The sequence below is a fragment of the Delphinapterus leucas genome, chromosome 12, assembly GCF_059928025.1.
Source record: "Delphinapterus leucas isolate spDelLeu-1000000601 "Yukka" chromosome 12, BTC_Dleu_Yukka2, whole genome shotgun sequence".
Classification (NCBI taxonomy): Eukaryota; Metazoa; Chordata; class Mammalia; order Artiodactyla; family Monodontidae; genus Delphinapterus; species Delphinapterus leucas.
This window is the reverse complement of record NC_143140.1, coordinates 73,323,269-73,342,140: the sequence shown is the minus strand read 5'-3', so window position 1 is coordinate 73,342,140 and position 18,872 is coordinate 73,323,269.

Here is an 18,872-nt window from a genome sequence, read left to right as displayed (position 1 = left end):
ATAACAATACCAAAATTATGACCCCAAATATGTTTTTACTGAACATAATTCTAGGGTATTTTTACAGTTCTTTTTTACTCCTAATTTATATTTCCTTATTGGCATTACAGTCAAATTACAATGTTTTTAGGTCACTTGGCATAATTTCTTTCTGCTTATCTAAGCTGTCAACTCAATGCAAATTTCAGTTCATTTGTTATGTAAAAAATTTACATGATTCCAGCATGAAATCTAAAACCCAAGATCTAGCAGAAAAGTCTAGATATTGTCCCTGACTCATCCTACACTCTCCTCTCCCACATAAATAACAGTATCTTTCACTGTATGTTGTTTTTAAAATGAGAGAATACAAACATGTTTAATTCTATTTATAACTTTCTTAGATAAGAATTACCAAACTGTATACATTGTCTCTTTCTTGAGTTTTCACATAATTTGTACCCTGAAGATTTGGTCCTAGTCTATATAGCTATTCTTTATACCCTGTATAGCTGCATAATTCTCCATCATGAGAACGAAACATATTTTATTCAACCAGTGCCTATAGATGGACATTTGGGTTATTTCTAGTCTTGTCAATATGGTTTCTATATTAAGAGATTCTTCACAGTATGTCTATCCCTGAAGGAAACTTTATTTGGTTAGTTGTGTGAGTTCATAGAGCCTAAAAGCATCAACAACATAAACTTGACGTGCACTCACTTGCACTTCTTTCTTGCATTCAACTTCAAATTGAACCTGGCAAATTCCATTTAACCTTCTTCTGAGATTGGCCTACTAAATCATCCAGTGAGTACCTTTGAATGATGTATGGGTCTTCTAGCTCTCAAGGCACTAGAAAATGTCTTTTTCTACCTTCCACTTTGTGCTGTAAAGAAGCTGATACCACAAAGGTCTTCGTGGTCTTCCTGGGTTTTTTCCCATTCTTATATACTGTGTCACTTGTTTTGTTATTGTTATTGTCTATGGATATTTTGGGTTTGCTATCTGAGTTGTTCAGTCATTTGTAGGAGAATTTGTAGAAACTCAAAACTGTCACCATCTCTCCAGGTTACTAAATTCTATACCAGTGTAATAGGATATATATTATCTTATATAATATAATTATTGATCTGAGATTTTAATTATATGTATATGAGTTTCTTTGCAGAAAATAAAAAATTTTGACCTCATTATAAGAATGGACATTATCCTTAATATTCTAAAATATTCTTCATGCTAGTGTTTGCCCAGTCCCATAACTTATGACTAAGACCTGCAAATTTTGGTGTCTCCTTTATTCTTTAAAAAGTGAACCATGAAAATGACAAATATATGATTTCAATGGCAAAAATAGGTTCTAAATCATTTGCTTTTCATTCAAAACCTGCATGTCCAAATGTGCTTATGATAGATAATTAAATAAGGTTATTCAGTAAACAGGAAAAATTGAAGAGCTTTAAGTATGTTTTATAATCTATTTATAGTTATTTTTAAATTACAATATCAAGTTGTTTTTTTTTTTACTTTTTAAAAACCAAAATACTATTAGGCTTAAAATTGTACTATAAATTTTGGAATCATAAAGCCAATTTAGTCAGTCAGAATACATATTTTAAGAACTTATGTTAGTGTGAGAACATATCTTCTTATTCACAGATTATAGCTCCCTCATCATATAAATCTTAGCATAAATCCATCTCTTACAGTATGAAATTCAATTTAATTTACTGATTGACAAATTGGTTTAGTCTGTAGTTATTCAGTAGTATTTAATAAGCTCCATTGTGTAGGTGGCACATATGCTAGACACTCAAAGTGTTTTCTAAATATTTCTTTTTTTACCATTTCACCTCCTTTAAAAGCATTTTATATGTTTTTTTCTTTATTTTCTTTTTAAAATTTTTTTTGAGGTGACGTTGGGTAGGAGTGTTAGAGAAGGGAAAGAAACTGTATAAAAGCACTGTAAATACTAAATTCAATACCCCAAAATGAGCTGAGTAAGACACTTGCAAGCTACCTTCATAAACATCAAATGCAGACGATACTAATTACCTGCAATTTATATCGCAGATATATATAGTAAAATGGATAACCTGAAAAACACCTCACTACGAAACACCTAGAAATCATGGGTAAATAATCTTTTAGGAATCAAAAATAAGAGGGAATAGAAAATAAGGTGGGTAGTCAGGTACTACATTTGCCAGTCTTGGTAACAGAAAAGTTTGAGTATTAAGAAATGCATAGAAAGAGACCAGGCAGGCTGGAGTGCTGTAATTGAGTCTTCTATGTAAAATAGCAATATGTGAGTCCCTTAATTCAATAGTGGAATAGAAGGAAAAAAAAGCCAAAGTAAGACAAAAAGGAATTATCTGTTATGGCCTAAGTTCTGAGTGGGGTAAAAATAGTTATAACTCATATTTTTAAGCAAAAGAAGCATATTTTCATGCAGATCTGGGGTTTGAATTTATATACATTCACAGAATATTTTAAGCCAATAAATAAATTGTTTAAAATGCAAATTTAGATAAATTTTAGTAAATCTATAGAACTCACAAAGACAAAAGCAATATTTGAATATGGCCAGCCCCTCCACACACATTTTTTAGACTGACAGCATATTTTTAAAATGACAACAGTAAGTAATAGCCAGAGTGTAAAATAGTATACTGAAAGTGATAACACAGAAATATCTGTCAACATAGGATTTCATAATCATGCACAAAATAATTTAAGAATGTAGCCAAAACAAAAACATTTTTAGGCAAACAAAAACATTTTTAGGCAAACAAAAACAGATTTATTACTAAAAGACCCTTATGTAGGAATTTCCAAAGTGTGTATTTTGGATGGAAGAAATGAAAGCCAGAAGAAGGACTAAGATGTAACATGATCAGTTAACAACAACAACAAAACTGTAAACATATGAGTAAAACTAAACAAAGTTTGACTGAATAAAACAAAAATCAAAATGGTCACTTTTGTAGGTAAAAATAAGGTGGAACTAAAATATTGGCTTATAGTAGAATGCAAATCAAATGAGAGTTAATTGAAGTTAAGAATTTCTAATGTTCTAGAATTATTTGAAAGAAAGGTATAAAAATATATTAACTGTAAACTTTGCTAAAATAATATGAACATTTAATAATTGATAACAGTTAAAATAATTGAAATATAAAATATGATGTCCAAAGTACTAGAGGGAGAAGAATGATAAGCCCCAAATGAGGAAGAAATGCAATGAGATATGGGAAAGAATATGGAAGTGCCGAGTAAAAAGCAAGAACCAAAAAAGATATTAGCAAAAATACAAATATGTCAATAATTATAGGAAGTGCATGTGGACTTAATTTGCCTGTTAAAGAAAAATTGTAGATACAAGTTTTAAAAATCTGTTGTTTACATGAAATACACCTAAAATATATAAGCACAGAAAGTCTGAGAAAATAATATATATATGATATACATTATATATCACAATATAATAACAATATTAATAAATAGCAAATAATATTAAACAAAAGAAAGATCAAAAGATTAAACAAAAGAAAAAATAGACTAGGTGGCAAAACTATAAAATAAAGATTACTGCATACATTAAACAATATAATTCATTGGGAAGAAACAGTTTTAAATTTGTCATTACAAAATAACATAGCCTTAAACACATATAAAACAAAAATGAATATAACTACTGAGTGTTTTGAAATTCACCAATATTGTGGGAGATTTTAACACCCCTCTTCAAGTAACAGGTTGATCATGTCTCTTGAGGATACAGATGCCTTAAATAACATTAGTAATAAGCTTGACTTAAGGGCTATGTATAGGATCCTGAATCTAGCAATTTAGAAATCCACATGCTTCTCAAGAGCACATGGAATTTTAAAATAATTTAACATATGCTAGCCCATAAGCCATGTTTCAAACTTTAGAGAATAATTATTGTGAAGACTGTTTTATCTGACAACAGTGTAATTAAGATATAAGTAAAAATAACTTAATGAAAATGTAGTAAAGATATCCTCTTGAATGAATCATAGATCAAAGAAGGAATCATAATGGAAATTAGAAAATACTTAGGTATAAATATTAATGAAAATGGTGCAGAGCTCAACCAACAGGATCTAGGAGAAATAAATTGAATGTCATTTATGGCATTGAATGTTTAAATTTAAGAAGAAAAAAATGAACAAATACCTCATTTAAAAGTTTGAAGAAAAGAGATTATAGAATAATCCACAAAAATGTTATAACATGTAATAGTATAGAGCAGAAATTAATTAGATAAGACAAACAAAGATGCAACAGAGGGTTTAAAAAAGCCAGTGATTGAATTGATAAGGCTCATAAAATTGATAAAACCCTGGTGAGATGAATCAAGAAAATGAGAGTGTATGTAGAAATAACAAAAATATTAGAAATTAAAAAGGAGACAAAGCTATGATTAGAGACTAAGAAACTAAAAAATGAATATATTAACTTACTTTAGGAAAATTATGGAAATATGACAAAACAGACTGTTTCCTAGTAAAATATAACTGAGTAAACCTGGCTTAAGGAGAATTAACAAACATCCATATACCTACAAGTATATTGAAGGAATTGAATCAGTACATGAATCTACAGAAAGACGGAGAGAGAGAGAGAGAGGAGAAAAGGAAGAAGGGGAAAAAAATTGCCCCTGATAGTTCTGTAGATGTTTCACCAAAAATTTAAAAAAAAAATAAATGGTGCCAATTTCAGAGTATTTCTAACACAGACAATAGAAACAAGACATTGTCTGGTTGGCTCACAGATAGATAAAGAGACCAATGGAACTAAATAAGCCTAGACACAGGCTTATTAGCTATGAAAAAATGACATAAGAGAGAAGTGAGGGAATGATTTTAAAAATCTAAACAAATGGTTCTCTATGAAAAATAAAATAAATTTGAACTCCCAATTTACCCAAAACATAAAGATCAATGTGCAAGTATAAAAAAATCTTGTTATGGCCATTGGTAAAGATATTTGTGAACAACATAATATGATGCTTGACTGTATTAAAATTTAAAATGCTTATGCAACAAAAGAAAAAAACAACTATGAGTTACAGGTGGGTAAGGTACTTGCAATGTATGTAACTCTTAAGAGTCTAGTAGAGATTACATCAGAGACACTTTAAAATCATTAAGCAAACTATCCAGTCTATAAATAGCAAGGTAAGCAAATAACATTAAAGGACAGTTCAAGCAAGTAAACCTGAAAAACCAATAAAAATATGAAATGAAATTTCAATAATAATCAGGAAAATACAAACTACAATAACAAAGAGACAATTTTCATACTCATGAAATTAATAGTCTAGTTTTACTGAAAAGTTTTCTTATTAATGAGAATGTTAAATACTGTAATCACTTGGAAAGACAAGTTTAACGAATAGTTAGCACATTTGAAGATAGTAATACCCCTTCCATCCCACTCATAAATACTCGAGATCTTATGCATATTGAGATGTGTAAAATGTTCAAAGCCGCAACATTTGTGAAGCAAGAAACTGGAAGATATCTAAATGCTCACTGAAGAAGGAATAGATTTTGTATCCTTACAATGTTATATAACAGACAATGAATGAACTAGAGTTACTTGTATCAACATGGGTAAATCTCAAAAACATAAATTTGAGTGAAAAAGGTAGAAGGATATGAAGAGAATAATATTATTTGTATAAAGTTTAAAATTATGCAATCTAGCAGAAAAAAAGTACCTTGTTTAAAAAAATAAGTACCTGCAGTAAGGTTAAAAAATATGTGTGTAAAAATAATAAATATCAAATTCAGTGTAATGGTATCCTGGTAATGGGGAAATGGGGTGACGGAGTGGCAGACACTGAGGTTTTCATAGCCATTTGTAATGTCTTGTTTCATAAGCTGAGGAGTGGTTACACAGGTGTTGATTATTTCATTCTATATGCCTTTTGACACAATTGCAGTTATTTGTAATTTATTTTGAAAGTCAACTTCAGATTTTCTACTTTTGGTTATGCAGGGAATTACTTACCACTTTTATGAACCTAAGCATGAACTAATGGCATAAAAAAAAAAAAAGTCTTTCTATAGCCCAGCTGAAACTGGGTTCTGATATTTAAACAAAAGAACTTAGATAACAGAAAGAAACATGATAGGGCTAGACAGTACTTCTACTAGATAACAGACAGAAATAGCATATAACTAGATAATCTGACTAAAAATATTTATTTTGTTCTAGAACAGTTTGATGTCCCCTACAAGGTCCCTCCCTGTGTAGCCACCCCCATCTCCCCTCTGCTAACTATGAGTATCCTCACTGTCGACACTCAGGAACAGAAAGTTCTGGGAAAGATGATCTGTGATGTAGGTTTTTTGTTTGTTTTTGGTCTTTTCTTATTACTGACATCAGAAAGTCCTATCTCTTCAAGGGCACTGGCCTCCATATCTCTAGGGGATAGTTCAGAAGATAGTATCTGAATGCCATATGTTAAGCCAAACATCTTTACTGGAATATGCAGACATTTGGGTAAGTTTTCTGGTTATTTAATATCATTATAGAAAAGAGAGAATTAGTAAACAGCCTTAGTGCCTGCCCAGAAGTACCTATAGAAATGCATAGAGAAAAGTCAGGCTCTGCATTTTGATTAAAACATTTTTTTTTTTTAACCACGAAACAATATTGTTTGGTCAGTTTGTCACATCTGTGTTTTAATTCTGAATATTTCACCTACTACCTATGAAAACCTGAAAAGATCCTTAAACTATTATCATTTTTTTTCATTTGTGAAACTAGAACAATAATAATTCATAAGACTGCTGTGAGAATCAATATGTGCAATTCTTTAAAATATTGGTTACTATTAATAATTCATAAGAAACATATGTATAATCTCCAAATTCAACCATTCTTCTACAGATCTTCTTTCTGATGCTCAAATTAGCTTATCCTCTGAAATCTAAGATTTCAGAAGAGAATAGTGAAGGCTTCTTGTTAAAAAAAACACAAAGTGGTAATTCCAAATTGAGACATTTTCAGTGCCTACTCTAGCAACTCCCATTGCTCCAACACAAGGAAGAAGGAATTCAGATCTGATGTAGAATTCAACATTCTATCTGTGTTTGCTGCAGATTTAGTTGTTTTTTTTCTTTTGATTTGATGCAGCTCCCTGTTAAAAGCAGGATAATTTTTAAAAAATTGTATATACAGGGAAAAGAGGCAGGACAAATATTTCTGAGATCTTGGAATGCATAATAAAATTTTGCAAAAATCGCAATCTGTACACTATAGGCTTATTGTGCAACAGTACATTAAAGAGACCTAATTAAAAACACAGCAAGCATATCTTAAGTAGGTATATAACAGACAGTCTTTTAAAAGATTATGTCACATAAGGCACACCTGAACTCTGCCCTGTGAAGTAGGGTCATTATTAGCCATGTTTAACAAATGAGGAAACTAAGGCAGTTGTTATAATTTCTACATGTGATCAAGTTAGTGGCTGAGCTAGGATTTGAAACCAGCTCCTTGCCTATTGAGCCCAGGTTTTATATGCTAACTAGCACCCAGAAGCCTGGGCTATTTTCCTGAAATAGCCCTGGCGCTGAAAGGGCTATAACTTTACATTCAAAGACTATTCTATAATGACAAACGATGGAAAGGCAATCCCGTCCTGAGGTCTCCAAACTGCAGTAGTAGCTATCAATCACACAGCAGATAAATAGATTTCAGAAGTTTTGTGTACAATATGTTCTTGGATTTGGGCTTAAGTTCAGGCTGACATATAGTATTTCACTGCTAATGTGATCTCTTTCAGCAGAGGGAACATTCCTTTATAAAATTGTGTTGCATAACTTGTTTGCTTCCTAGCCAAACAATTTTTGAATTTCCGTATAATTTCTGTTAAATCTATTTTTAAAGTTGAAGCTTAGGTCAAGTGCAAATATGAATATAGATTTATCCAGCATGTATAATTTGTAGTCTGTGTGGAACTGACTCATATGTCTTCAGTATCCGACAGTCACGTGAACAGCTCTCCTGCTAAGAGTGACCTATTCATCCTTCAAATAAACATCCACAAGAGGAAGAAAAACAATATGTACAGTTCCAAAGAAGGGACAACATATCGTGCATGAGCAAATGTGCTTGAGTCAGTTCTGTCAACAATCTTTGGAATTAAAAGTTTCTCATTCAGAAAGCATGTGGAAATGCTGAGAAATTCTAAATGTAAGCAATCTAAAAACACTAGGATTATATTGCTTTTAAAACATAAGTGAGTGACCAAATAGATAAAGAAGTTTCTTGAATATCTGCAGAATTATTCTGGAACATGAATTATTCAAAAACATAAAGTCTATGTGATATAGAGACATTTGTTGTATTTCTCCTACTTTAATTCAGAAAAATGTATTTATTTGTTTCTCCCTTATCATTTATATTCTTCTCAACTTCATCTGTGTCTATAGGGATATGCATAAGGCAAAATCCTTCAGGTATTCTATATGTTTTTTTCTATGAGGGGAAAAAATAAACCACCATGTTCACATTGATAGATGTAAAAAAAAATTTTTTTAATCTTTATTGGAGTATAATTGCTTTACAATGGTGTGTTAGTTTCTGCTGTATCACAAAGTGAATCAGTTATACGTATACATATATCACCATATCCCCTCCCTCTTGTGTCTCCCTCCCACCCTCCCTATCCCACCCCCCGAGGTGGTCACAAAGTACCGAGCTGATCTCCCTGTGCTATTTGGCTGCTTCCCACTAGCTATCTATTTTACATTAGGTAGTGTATGTACGTCCAAGCCACTCCCTCACTTCGTCCCAGCATACTCTTCCCCTCCCCATGTCCTCAAATCCATTCTCTACATTTGCGTCTTTATTCCTGTCCTCCCCCAGGTTCTTCAGAATCACTTTTTTTCTAATTCCATAAATATGTGGTAACATATGGTATTTGTTTTTCTCTTTATGACTTCACTCTGTATGACAGACTCTAGGTCCATCCACCTCACTACAAATAACTCAATTTTCTTTCTTTTTGTGGCTGAGTAATATTCCATTGTGTATATGGACCACATCTTCTTTATCCATCATCTGTCAACAGACACTTAGGTTGCTTCCATGTCCTGGCTATTGTAAATAGTGCGGCAATGAACATTGTGGTACACGACTCTTTTTGAATTATGGTTTTCTCAGGGTGTATGCCCGGTAGTGGGATTGCTGGGTCGTATGGTAGTTCTATTTTTAGTTTTTTAAGGAACCTCCGTACTGTTCTCCACAGTGGCTCTATCAATTTACATTCCCACCAACAGTGCAAGAGGGTTCCTTTTCTCCACACCCTCTCCAGCATTTATTGTTTGTAGATTTTTTGATGATGGCCATTCTGACTGGTGTGAGGTGATACCTCATTGTAGTTTTGATTTGCATTTCTCTAATGATTATTGATGTTGAGCATCCTTTCATATGTTTTTTGGCAATCTGTATATCTTCTTTGGAGAAATATCTATTTAGGTCTTCTGCCCATTTTTGGATTGGGTTGTTTGTTGTTTTGATATTGAGCTGCATGAGCTGCTTGTATATTTTGGAGATTAATCCTTTGTCAGTTGCTTCATTTGCAAATATTTTCTCCCATTCTGAGTGTTGTCTTTTCGTCTATTTATGTTTTCCTTTGCTGTGCAAAAACATCTAAGTTTCATTAGGTCCCATTTGTTTATTTTTGTTTTTATTTCCCTTTCTCTAGGAGGTGGGTCAAAAAGGATCTTGCTGTGTTTTATGTCATAGCCTGTTCTCCCTATGTTTTCCTCTAAAAGTTTTATAGTGTCTGGCCTTATATTTAGGGCTTTAATCCATTTTGAGCATATTTTTGTGTATGGTGTTAGGAAATGTTCTAGTTTCATTCTTTTACATGTAGTTGTCCAGTTTTCCCAGCACCACTTATTGAAGAGGCTGTCTTTTCTCCATTTTATATTCTTGCCTCCTTTATCAAAGATAAGGTGACCATATGTGTGTGGGTTTATATCTGGGCTTTCTATCTTGTTCCATTGATCTATATTTCTCTTTTTGTACCAGTACCATACTGTCTTGATTACTCTAGCATTGTAGTGTAGTCTGAAGTCTGGGAGCCTGATTCCTCCAGCTCCATTTTTCTTTCTCAAGATTGCTTTGGCTATTCGGGGTCTTTTGTGTTTCCGTACAAATTGTGAAATATTTTGTTCTAGTTCTATGAAAAATGCCATTGGTAGTTTGATAGGGATGGCATTGAATCTGTAGATTGCTTTGGGTAGTATAGTCATTTTCACAATGTTGATTGTTCCAATCCAAGAACATGGTATATCTCTCCATCTGTTTGTATCATCTTTAATTTCTTTCATCAGTGTCTTATAGTTTTCTTCATGCAGGTCTTTTGTCTCCTTAGGTAGGTTTATTCCTGGGTATTTTAATCTTTTTGTAGCAATGGTAAATGGGAGTGTTTCCTTAATTTCTCTTTCAGATTTTTCATCATTAGTGTATAGGAATGCAAGAGATTTCTGTGCATTAATTTTGTATCCTGCTACTTTACCAAATTCATTGATTAGCTCTAGTAGTTTTCTGGTAACATCTTTAGGATTCTCTATGTATAGTATCATGTCATCTGCAAACAGTGACAGTATTACTTTTTCTTTTCCGATTTGGATTCCTTTTATTTCTTTTTCTTCTCTGATTGCTGTGGCTAAAACTTCCAAAACTCTGTTGAATAATAGCAGTGAGAGTGATAAATTATTTTAAATGCATATGTCATTTTCAATAAATATGAAGAGTAATACCAACTGTAGAATATAACTGATTTTCTGGGAATGTTTTACATGTTTTCAATATAGAGTGACTAAAATAAGGAGGATAAACCAATGTTCTGAAAAACCCATCTACCTTTAAAATGATAAGTGACTATTTTCCTGTTATGTACTATATTTATAATAATTTTAGGATAAAATTTGAAAGAATGGTTGAAGAACTTGGGGATGCGTAAATGGTCTATTCCTAGATGTGAACACCCCTTATCTGTCATCTAGCATGACTTATATTCATGTGGGTTTTCATAAAAAAAATGGAAAGTTACACTACTTCTAAGGTGTAAAGGTATGAAGAAAATACATTAAATAGAAGAATTTGTAGTACTATATAGAATTTAAAACAGTGGTATACAATCACGGAGTTTAGCAGCCTATTACACATTTGAAAAGGCATTTCTATGGTTTTATCATTACATTGGACACATCACATTTATATTAATGTGATCCCATCTTACTAATGTAGAAAACATTAAGAATTAAAAATGGAATTCCAGACTCTCATAGCAATATTACCTCCAATTTGGATTTCCTGATCCAGAATTTCAGGGGTAATATATCACATTTTTCCCTTTAATATTGACTTCTTGTGGTGACGAGGACATTATTTTATAAAAAGTTCTGTGTGGTGAGGAGGAGCAAGGGAATGGAGGAAGCTATTCCGGATTAAAAGATACTAAAAAACCAAAATTATTATAGTGAATCAGTCACAAAAGTCAGTCCTGCAACACATGAAAACATTTAAATATGAATAGATGGTAAGTCTCAATAGACTTTCAGCCTCCATAACTATGAGAAATAACTTTCTATTGTTTATAAATTGCCAAGTTTGTGGTATTTTGTTATAGTAGCCTGAGTAGACTAAGAGGACACCCAAATGGAAATATTGACAATGAAGTTACATATATTAGTCTGGATTTGGGGGAAGGTCTGAACTGGAAGTACAAGTACAAGCTGGGAGTGATTGATCTATAAAAGGTATTTAAAGCCATGAGGCTAGATGACTAATGAGTCATTACTAATAATAACATAACATATATATGTCTCATAGTAAGCAAACCTAAGCATTTTTAGAACATATTCTAAGCAGTTTTTTCTAAATGTGTGTTAATTCCCTTAGTCCACATTATTCTATAAGGTTGGTATTGTCCCAATTCACAAATGGGAAACAAAGGCACAAAAAGATTAGAAACCTGGCCTTAGACCACACAGAGATTATCAAGGAGTAAGCATAAATAGAAAAGAGGAAAATTCTGTACTGGAGTACACCAGAGTTTAAAGGTTACAAGTCTAAGAGAAAAAACAAACAAGTATCATACCTAGAAGCCAAATGAGGAAAGTTTTACAATGAGGAGGAAGAGAATATTTTAGGATGGGAACAAAAGAGGGAAATTTTTAAAAAATAAGTTGTGAGAAAGAAGACAATCATTTTAATGATGTTTGTGAGTAAGCAAAAGTGAAGTGATAAATGAAAAACTGTTGTTAACTATAATTGTAAATTCAGTATATTTGATTATTTCAAGCAGTTAACATTCTGACATGGCAATATATACATTTCTCACAAACAGAATAGTCACATATATTTACTAAAGTATATACGTGTAGTAAATTGTTTTCTTAATTAGTGTCAAAATGTTTAAAATTAAATCACATTCTGTTATATACTTCAAATTAAAACCTCTTGTCTAAACTTTATTATGAATTTAAAATGGAAAAATGTAAAGTTGCTAGGACATAAAATTTAACGTAAATAATATTTTTTAAAATATTAGAGATGTTTAAAATATAAAAACTTACATTTATTAATAATTATACACTCTGTTCCTAAACATAACTGAATATAATTAATATTATGGAATGGACATATATGTATGTGGTTATTATTTATCTTATTATATGCTACCTCTTTATTACATACTTTAGTATATATATATTTCTGAGGTGTAGAGTCATTTGCATAACATTAAGTGAATCAAAAGACTGTGCATGAATGAGATGAAATTTCTGTCTACAAATTGGAAGCCAGATGCTAAATACTTGCAGAAATAGTCTGCTCATGACACTACTGAACACTTGAACTGCTTCTTAAACTTCAGCTTCATCTGTTATGTTCGTGTTGGACCATAGTCCCAAGCCTTTCATTGACTTTGAAAATCCAATGTCCTGTATTCCATGGATATATTTCAAGTTTTAACCTTAACCAACTATCATTTTTGAACCGACAATTTTTTAATTGCTTTTATCTTTTAATGCTTGATCTGGGTGGATGACATTGGGTTGGCCAAAACGGTCCTTTGGGTTTTTCTGTACAATCTTACAGAAAAACCCGAACGAACGTTTTAGCCAACCTATTATTTTCTATTCGAACATAGCTTGCAAATACTTTTCTTCACCTCGTGGTTTTATTCAATTTGCTACTGCTTGTTTCATTTCTGAAGTCTTTTATATCTGACTCTACATGACAACTTTAGAACCATTTTATTCAGTCAAGACAAACTTTTTTTAAGGTGACAACTGCAAAGGGAAAAAGGAAGTTGAAAGTGAGGGAGAAAGTAAGGATACTGTGTACAAAGATGATATAAACAATTATAGAAGAGTAAAAAAGTAGGCAAACATGAAAATGAAGTCATATTTATAAATTAGAGGGAAATTCCTTGAAAAATTATTTTCCTGTTTCAGACCTGTACAGATTGGCCCTGGGTCTTTAACCTTTATCTTTCTTCAAAGTCATGTGGTAATAGTCTTTTCTCACTCCCAAAGTAACTGACTTTCACCAGGTCTTCTCTGAGCAGAGACAAGGAACTGTCCTCCTCCTTATATATTTTTTCTAACCTTTAATTTAGCATAAACTTGTTGCTTTTGTGGTGACTCTTTTGACTTGTGGTAGGCTTCTTTTGTAATGGACTCAGAAATTCAGTGTCATGACCCAGTTTAGAAGTGTGTGTGTGTGTGTGTGTATATGTGTGTGTAAATATTGACTTTCATTCTGAAGCCCTTCTATAGTAGATACATACCTCTAGAGCAATATAGATGCCTAAAAGAAAAGATTTATGATTATGAATTTCTGGACAGAAAACAAACATAATGTTTCAAGATATAACCTAAATACTCTAACAAAGATAGGAATTAGATAATGAGAAATAGAATAGTTCATTTATACTAAATTCCTTTTGGGAAAAAATCAAGCAACTACACTTTTTAACTATGGTAATTATAGAAAAGTCCTTATTTGTATTTTTTGTTTTAAGGTAACTATTATTAAAATTAAAACTCATGTCGAAAGTAAAAAAGGAAACAACAGCAAATTGTAAAAACAATATCTTGAAAACGATAGTCATGAATAAATGTTTTGAAATATACCAATATGACAAATAATGTACATTAGTTAGGACTCATGGTGAAATCCAAGTCTATATGATTAAGCTTAAAAATCAGAGTCCAACAATGTATCTCTTGTGCAAGAAAATGAGAAAAAAGAGTTGACATGAACTAAGATAAATTAGGATAAAGTTAAATGAAAGCCAAGAGGCAATTTATATTTCTAAAATTAAATTTTGAGACAGCAGTCTCTTTGAGGAAGGGAGTAATTTGTGGAACAATTCATAGTCACAAATTTTTAGCTTTTGTCAACAGAGCACCAAATATACAAAGTAAAATATGTTCAAGGTTATAGAGAATATGCCAGGGGTACAATTTTTAAATGTTTTAACATTTATGACTGACTAGGCAAATAAGTATTGTTTAAAATATGATTAAAGAGGCTGAAGTAAAAATATGTATTTATTCATTTAAAAATTTATTGAGTGTTTACCATGTATCAGACACTCTTCATACGTGGGGGATAGAACAGAAAAATTCATGCCCTTATGTGGCTTCTTGTGTGTATTCTATTTAGGAAGATGGATGTTGATGATAAAGAGGCCAGATGGAGGCCCAAGCCTCCTCCACTTATTAGCTGGGTAGAACTTATTCAAAGTCATCATCTCTTTTCTTTAGTTTCCTCATCTGATATGTAGGTTATTTTGAGGATTAAGGTTGTTTTGAAGTTAAATATGTCAATACATGTAAAGCATGTAGAACAATGTCTAGCACATTGCAAGCCCTGCATAAAGGTTGGTTACTACCCTCTTTTCACTTCTCGTAAAATTTCCACAAATTGCCCATATTTTAGGATGGAAATTGAACCTTGAAAGTAAAATAACATAGAAATACACAATTCATAATTTTGCCACAATATACTTAAACTAGAGATTAAAACAAAACAATTTCAAACGAATATTTATAATTGGCTATTTATTAGAGATTTTAAGATGTTTCTTTTTTCAAATATTTTCCCCCCTCAGGGACACCTGTATTGCTTTAGTATACATCTGTATGCTCTGCTATCCATAATTATCTTTTAATATTTTCATTATTTTAATATGTGTCTCTTTTCTCTGCCTTAAACTACTAATAAGATTTTTGACAATGTGTTATTTTATTTGTTGCCTCCCACATGCATTTTAAATGAGATATTGCATTTCAAATTCTTTTCAATCTTTCCATGTTTCTACATTTCTCATTTAAACTTAACTAGTTGCCTTTTCACATAAATTTGATTATCTATGGATCTCTCCTGCTTCATAGTCTGTGTATACTTACAATTTATTTATAATGTCAGTTCATCATGTTTTTAAAGTTTCTTATAAAAAATAAGAACTATCTTCTAAGGAACTATTTATCTTCTTCTGAATCTTCCACATTATATTCTCTTTTTCTTATTTTTCAGTAGTTTTTTCATGCCAAGTATTGTTATACACATACTCTTGAGTGAATTTGTTACCAAAGCACCACTTGAAAATGGAGATTGGAGTCAAGGTATGAACTTCCATCAGAATGGCAGCATTCTTGTATGATGGGTTAACACTGGATGCAAAAAACTGCCATAGACAAAATTATCCTTGTCAGATTGGCTCTGGTGATAACAAAAGCTTCCTTTTTCTTCACACAATTATGAAATTATCTGTATTATATTATAATTGATGAATGGAAAGAACCCTGATAGTTAAACGGGCCAAGGATTTTGCAGGTACTCCGTTATAGCTATGGTGACTTGTAATTCCAGATCCCTAGTAGCACTAGAAGCTGAACTGCTCTGTGAATACCCTATGGCACAATAAATGATTTCTATGATAGTGTTATCAAAAATCAACTTCCATAGTCTCACAGAGAAAATCCAAAAGTATAATTGAAGCAAAAATATATGGCATGAGTGGATTTTTCCTCCCTCTTTACTAGAAATTATCCACACCATTATTTTGGGAATCGAGATTGGTATTTATCTAAAGTTGAATATTTGAAAATCAGGAAAAAGGAAATATTAATAAATTTGTGACAATGTAAAATAAAGCTTTGGTTAGCTATTGAATGTTATCTGCACCAGGCACTCTTCTAATTGTTAAATAGTAAAATTTATTATCCACAATTTGCAGGTGAAGAAATTGAGATAAAAGCATGTAATTTAACTTGCCTGAAATACAGCATATAGTACATGTAGAGGTGGTACCTAAATGCATGCTGTTTCAGGTTCTATGTTCTTAAATCTAATAGAAGGGTCATATGAAATACTTCAGACTGGTCTGATGGGAAAACACCCCAAGCAAATTCACCAGAAGCAGCTAATCAAAACCACACCTTGAGATTTCCATTTCCCTTCAGGGATATGTTTGTTCCTCAATTCCCAGAAAGTGTTGGAAACAAATTCTAGACTCTAGGACAGTGACAGTGATGGCTAAATGATTACAATGATTATGAGTTACAGCAAACATTTGGTCACTTGTCAATTCCAAAAATTTTAGTCTATTTGAAACACCAAAAAAAACTTTACAAAATCTTTAAGTTTGACAACTCTTTTAAGCACTTTGACATGATAACCAGAGAACCTCTTTGAAAGATTTTCTTGGTGTCTCTCCATTTCATCATAAAGTATAATGATTCACTTATATGTTGAGGATCTATTTTTTAAAGAATTTAATACCTTGATAAAATCAGGTAGCACTTTGTGAACTTCTGGCTTCGAGTTTTATTGCAAATCCTTCCTTATAAAATATACTGTGAAAAAATTTTATATGTGGTGCTGTTTGGCTAATCTTATCTCAAATAATAAGATAAATGAAGCCAAATACACATTCCATTAGGGATTATACATATACATATTTACTCTACTATATAGAGAGCATACATTGAGAATATGTTGAAAATATATTTTCTTGGGTACATCTTTACTTAATTGGTCAACAAAGAAAATAATTTCTTGTATATTTCATAATTGAAGGAAAAACTATTTTATATCACAAACTGAAGTATTTAAAAATCCATACTTTAATCATACTGTATATATTTTTTTCCTATTGTCAGCATTGCTTTTCATGTAAAATTCAATAATGTTTGCTGACATGAGAATTCATTTCCATTTGTGGCCAAATTGTTTACTCTGTATTGTATCAGCCATTTTTATCAGGAAAGAGGAGCAAGTGTTTCTTGAATGGTATATCTCTTTTTGCCTATCATTATTGTGGGAAAAAAATCCACAAAAGAGAGCTTTAAACACATCATTATATTTAGTGACACTCTGCAAATACTGCATTACCATTAGATTTTTATTTCTTTTAAATTCTGGTAAAATACACACATAACAAAAATTACCATATTAATTTTTAAGTGTATAATTCAGTAGTTTTAAATACATTTATATTGTTGTGCAACTAATCTTCAGAATTTTTTTCATCTTGAAATACTGAAATCCTATACTCATTAAACAATAACTTTCCATTTCCTCTTCCCCCCAGCTCCTATCAACCACTATTCTGCTTTCTGTCTCAATGAATTTGACTATTCTATGTACCTTAAATAAATAGACTCATACAGTATTTGTCTTTTTGTGATTGGTTGTTGTAGCATGTTTCAGAATGCCCTTCCCTTTTTAAGGCTGAATAATATTCCATTGTATGTATATAGCAATTTTGTGTATCCATTCACCCATCAGTGGACATTTGGATTGCTTCCACTTTTTGGCTCTTGTGAATAATGCTACTATGAACATGGGTGTATAAATGTCTCTTTGATATCCTGCTTTCAATTCTTTTTCATATATACCCAGAAATGGAATATGGTGATTATACTTTAATTATTTGAGGAATCATTGTACTGTTTTCCATAGTGGCTGCACCATTTTACATTCTCACCAATAGAACACAAGAATTCCTTATCTCCATACCTTTGTCAACACTTGTTATTTTCTGTTTGTTTTTTTTTAATACCTGCTATCCTAATGTTTGTGAGGTGGTATCTCATTATGGATTTGATTTGATTTGCATTTTCCTAATGATTAGTGATGTTGAGCATCTTCTCATGGGCTTATTGGCCATTTATATGTCTTGTTTGGAGAAATATCTAATAAAATCCTTTACCACTTTTTAGCCAGTTTTTTTTTTTTACAATTAGATTTTAAACATCAGTTTTAAAAAAAGTTTTAGAGATTTGTCTTTATGTTCCTGAAGCTTAATTTTAAAACATTTTGCTAGCTCTGATGGTTACATAGCTCAAAGGACAAAATATCTGTAGAGTAATTTTCTTTGTTAGTATTAGATTTGTAGGCATATTATCAAATGCTTTTATTGATAAACTGAAAATTTGATTTTGCTTTATAGACAGAATCTTACTAGAAAATCATCATTTTTACCAAATTATATAGCTGGCAATGAGTCACACCACAAAAAGAGGTGTTACATATACCATTTTCTTGTTCTCTTAAAATTTCAGTATAGACATTGTCTTCAGTTATGGGTTCTTTGTAGGAATATTTTAAAATAACTTATTGATTTTTCCAAGCTAGAATTAGACAGTATAATTAATAAATTGTGTACCCACTTGTTTACTTGATTTTGAGAATTGCTCCATCAGTTCCATCCCACTCCCCCCCGCCCAAAAAAAAATGATGAGAACATGGTGTTAGGATATTTAGGATTAGAAATGTCAATGTGTTTGAGAATAACATCTCTTGAATTCATGGGC